Source organism: Tachyglossus aculeatus, chromosome X1, assembly GCF_015852505.1.
Source record: "Tachyglossus aculeatus isolate mTacAcu1 chromosome X1, mTacAcu1.pri, whole genome shotgun sequence".
NCBI classification, from domain to species: Eukaryota; Metazoa; Chordata; class Mammalia; order Monotremata; family Tachyglossidae; genus Tachyglossus; species Tachyglossus aculeatus.
The window spans coordinates 102901549-102907035 of record NC_052101.1 but is presented as its reverse complement, the minus strand read 5'-3'; the positions used below and the strand labels follow the sequence as shown (position 1 = coordinate 102907035).

Genomic DNA, 5487 nt, shown 5'->3' with positions numbered 1-5487 from the left:
GCTGCTTCTCATTATGTTTGGGGGGATGGCTAAAACTTTGAAAGTAAGGAAAATAACTGTGGCTTTGAAAACTGGAATAATGATTCCACAAAAATAGGATAAAACTCAATAGGACAGGTACAAAGTAGCCCTTTCAGCTCCAGAAAAACAATAGGATAGGACACAAGTTGAGTAGCAAAACACCTGTAATCATAGATCACAAGCTAGGAATGACTCAGTGATATTGTACCATTATTTTGAAGAGCTATGATAATAATAATAATGATGATGGCATCTATTAAGTGCTTACTATGTGCTCACTGTTCTAAGCATTGGGGAGGTTACAAGGTGATCAGGTTGTCCAAGGAGGGGTTCACAGTCTTCATCCCCATTTTACAGATGAGGTAACTGAAGCCCAGAGAAGTAAAGTGACTTGCCCAAAGTCACACAGCTGACAAGTGGTGGAGCCAGGATTTGAACCCATGACCTCTGACTCCAAAGCCCAGGCTCTTTCCACTGAGCCACGCTGTTTCTCATGATAGTAATGGATGTATTTTCAGGGGCATAACAGGTGAAGGTCAGGAAGTTATCCTTCCACTTTACATTGGTCAGATCCTTATTGGAATACCAGGTCCAGTTTGGGTCACTGTATTTTATCAAGAATGTAGAAATATTGGAACAGATCCAGAAAAGTGATGAAAAATTCCTGAAAAGAGCTATATGAGGAAAGGGTAAAGGAACTGGAGTTATTTAGCCTGGAGGAGAGAAGTGGCTTAATAACTTTCTTTGGGTATATGAAGTGTTTTATGGAGGTGAAGCTTGTTAAGTCCTTTCTGTGTCCATAGAAGACTGCATAAAAAGCAATGGGCTATTACTGACTGAGATTTTAAGATGGGTTGAAAGTGTGGCTGAAAATAACTAGGGCTCATACAAGGTAGAACTTTAATTTTTACAGACATTCATATGTTGGAGGAGGGAAAGGAGAGAGAAAGGGAATGCATGGAAGAAATCATGGTGTGAAGCTATGCTGAAAATTCACCTTTTATCTCACCAGATCTCTCACCAGAGTCAATTAATCAATTTGATTTACTGAGTGCTTACTAGGTGCTTACTGTACTAAGCGCTCGGGAGAGTACAATACAACAGAATTAGTAGACACGATCCCTGCTTGAGTCACTTGAAATGGTAAAATACTTCCATTTGTAGTGTTCCAAACTAATCTCAGCTACAACCTCATACTTATTAATTCCTTTGTTTTCTTCTCAACAAGAGTAGTAGCTCTAATCATGAAAGAGAGTTGGAAGACACAGAGTATGGACAAGGAGGTGGAAAAGCTGTTTCTTAACTTTTAAATGTTGATGTGGATGAGAAGCGAAATAATAATAATAATAATTGTGGTATTCGTTAAGCACTTACTAGGTGTCCGGCACTATACTAAGTGCTGGGATCAATACAAGCAAATCAGATGGGACAGAGTCCCCATCCCACATGGGGCTCACAGTCTTCATCTCCATTTTATAGATGAGGGAACTGAGGCACGGAAGAAGTAAAGTGACTTGCCCAAGTCCACACAGCAGACAAGTGGCAGAGGCAGGATCTGAGGCTCCATAATAGGCTTGATTTTGAGAACAGCATAAGCCCAAACTCTTCTGTGTCTATAGCGGCCCCATACATCGAAATACATCCCTATATTGTGTTACATTTTATGCCCATTCTGTCACAATGGAACATTTGGAAAAACAAGTATTTAGGGAAACACCTGAGTTGTTCAACCAAATGATCAATGCTATTAAAAGAATCTAAATAGCTGCCTGCTGACTTGGGTATGTAGAACATATACATTCCTAAGTAAGCCGTAATTGAACACTAAATATAGCAAATTACAGTGCTATAATGAAATCATTTTCAAAAGTGGTGCCACAGACAGCATTCAAAATTACGCACCAAATTTTCTGTCTCTGCAATCCAAATTTCAGTCCCAGCCCAGAGGATTATGCAGAAGATGTCAAGAAAGGATCATGGTTTGCATAAATATTATTTTATATGATTTGCTTTTTTAAATCATGAGGGAGGGAAATGAATGAGCCCAGATGCGTAACTCACATTTCATTTGCACCTTCGGTTGCCACACTCTCATTCTCCTGCATTTCCCATCTACCATAATGACTGATGTGAAGTCAAACCATTGATAATCTGAACCTAAATGCACCAGGTGCCTAAATTCATTAAAGGGATTTAGAAATCAGTATCAATCGGAATAGAATGGTTGTCTATAGTCAACACATGGCTATAAATCATTATGAAATATAGTAAGAGCAGTATACTTGAATAGTGAACGTTTGCAACTCAGTTTCCTATCCTTTCATTAGTCAAAGGGATGGCAGAAAGGATGAAAGACTGGAGTAAATTTTTAAGCTGCAGATGTTTGGAAATAACAGCAGGCGACAATCAGAGAGGGAGGAATTTCTCTTCTAAAAACATTAAATCAAAGGCTTGAGGCAATGAAAGCCAATTCTTGATTATTCTTGGGCTAATTATCTAGTGTGCTTAGCCCTCTGCTTTTCTGCCTCCCTCCTGCTGCCATCTTTCGAGCATGAAATGATTCACCAACACTTTCTAGGAAATGGATAGAGAAAAGGAAGATGCAAATAATTTTCGCAACCTTTGAACGTCTTTGAGAAGAATGATTAGGGGTATAAAAAGTTTAGTGTTTTTTGGCTACCATGAGTTTGAGGGATTATTTGTGAATTTTATCGATCCACTTTCCCTTGCCCCCAGTGTGTGAAGAGAATCTGAAACTTTCTTGATGGAGAAAAATGTGAATGAGAATCTTGGGGAGGATATGAACAAGAGGTTGGTCCTGAGAAAGGACAAGCCTAGTCCTGTTGGGCAGTGACTAGGTGTTTCTGCTCAGGACTGCTATTTTAAAATAGATTTTTAGACTGGAAAATTTTTGTTTTGACTTACATTTTTTGGAAATCAACTAACCTTTGGTCCCAATCTACCAGAGGTAGGAAAGGTTCTGAGCAATGGAAATGATTTTCCAACTGTCTACCAAGAGTTCTGCCTCAGATCCCACCAAGGGTACCAGCTGAAAGTATGTCTTCCTGACTGCCTTGTAGGCATTTTCACACGCCATCAGTCCTTTGTTCTCACTCCACTACTGTCCATAACAAGACTTCAGGTCCACCAGGAGGGCTTCTGCAGCTACTTGATTCCACTCACCCACAGTTACAAGCCCTTTGGAATTAAGACAACAAATAACCCAATAGCCACGTTTTCTGATTCCCCAGGCCCCATCTTATGTTAAACCTAGCATCCTAGTTTTAGCTTTCCTGCAAGATCTGGACTTTCGAATATCACCAACATCCCTGGGAAGCAGCTGTCAGACACTTCCACAAGCATCAGGAACCACAACCACAATCATCCAGACACAGAAGAAAAAAAAGGAAACAGCTGTCATCATAAACAATTTCAACTGACACAGGTAAAATATTCAAAACCCTGCAGTTGCAAATCCCCTATTCCCTGTGTTGAAAATGAGTTTACACTGTTAAGAACAGATGGATTCTGAAGGTTTTCTTTAATACTGTCCCCTCTTGACTATAAGCTCGTTATGGGCAGGGAACATTTCTACCAACTCTGTTGTATTGTACTCTCTATAGACACTATTGATTGACTAATATTAGTTCATTCATTCAATCATATTTATTGAGCACTTACTGTGTGCAGAGCACTGTAATAAGGGCTTAGTTTTGCCCAATGAAGACAACCAATGTCTATCTCTAGTATTTATTCATAAGTGCCCAGTGTTTTCTGATGTCCGGACTCTTTTATTTATAATTTTGCTCACTTTTCTCATTAATAAACAAGTTTGCATTGATGTGGGGTCTCTAATGATACTTGAAACAATTAAAACTAATAAGGTCTCTAACTGATTACCTGGGGTGACCTGCCTCATCAGCTAGAGGATGTCATTATCATATTTCTGTGGAAAAGGAGAAGTCAACCATCCAGCAAGAGTCAGTTAAAACTATATGGACTAAATAAATGGAATCACAAAATTCTGTCTGGTACAACTGAAGCACTTGGAGAAGTTTCAGAGGACAGTGTCCAAAATGATAAATGGGAAGGAAAATAAGATAATTACAAATGAGGAAATTCATAAATAATAATAATGATGGTATTTGTTAAGATCTTACTATGTGCCAAGCACTGTTCTAAGCAATGGGGGAGATACAAGTTAATTAGGTTGTCCCACGTGGGGCTCACAGTCTTAATCCCCATTTTACAGATGAGGTAACTGAGGCACAGAGAAGTTAAGTGACTTGCCCAAGGTCACACAGCTGACAAGTGGTGGAGGTGGGATTAGAACCCATGACCTCTGACTCCCAAGCCCAGGCTCTTTCCACTGAGCCATGCTGCTTCTCTACAGGGATGATTTACCCTATAGAAAGTGTGAGCAGGGAACACCTCTACCAACCCTTTTTTTATGCTATTTGTTAAATACTTAATATGTTTCAGCCACTGTACTAAGCACTGGGGTAGATACAAGTTAATGAGCTTGGACACAGTCCATGTCCCACATGGGGCTCACAGTCAATCCCCAAGTTACAGATAGGTAACCGAGGCACAGAGAAGTTAAGTGACTTGTCCAAGGTCATACAGCAGACAAGTGGCAGATCCGGGATTAGAAACCAGGTCCTCAGACTCCCAGGCCTGTGCTCTATCCACTAGGCCATGCTGTTTCTCAACCAAACTTCTTTTATTTTGTATTATATCAAGCTCTTAATACAGTGCTCTGCACACAGTAAGTGCTCAATAAAAGCCATGATAACAATGGCTTACCATTCTCTATAGGGCTCTAACATAGAGGATGGGGACCTCTATGTCCACTAAGGACACACCAAGAGGATACAACATTGGAAATGGTTTCCAAAGGAGGTGGTGGAATTCTAATTTGAAGGGCTGGATAAACTAATAGATTCCCATCTGTGTAGAAAGGTTTACGGGTGATCCTATGTGAAGTCTGGGGTCTCTTCCAGCAGACTGTGTGCAAATCAGCAGTCCCTTCAAATCAATAAGTACACCTTAGGATAGAGAGAACCCCACTCAAGGTCGCACCTGGAGAGTTTCCAGTACTCTACCAGTCTCGGCTATGGGAAGGAGAGTCAAGCAGAGGCCTGCCCATTCCATTCCTAGCTTGGCTGGTGGCTAGCGAGTGGAAGGCAATCTGCTAAAAGTCAAAACTCACCCTTGTTGGGCAGCAGTGCCGGTGGCTAGCGAGTGGAAGGCAATCTGCTAAAAGTCAAAACTCACCCTTGTTGGGCAGCAGTGGCAGGGGAGAGAGTAGAGGGTGGGGACTCGAGTTTACCACGCAGAAGGCAGCACTGGTAAACCGTTTCCCTCTGTTTACCTAGAAAACTCTGTGGATTCACTACGAGAACAATTGCAGATGGAGAGCAGGGTGTTCTGGGAGAGATGTGTCTGTGGTGTGGCTATGGGTTG

General features: G+C 41.0%; 1 non-coding gene across 1 annotated transcript; it reads left to right on the top strand.

The window, feature by feature from the left end:
• Positions 1-5085: 5085 nt before the first annotated feature.
• LOC119920538 lies at positions 5086-5223 on the top strand. Its single transcript, XR_005448277.1, has one exon. It is a non-coding gene; the product is annotated as a small nucleolar RNA SNORA7 (small nucleolar RNA).
• The last annotated feature ends 264 nt before the right edge of the window (positions 5224-5487 follow it).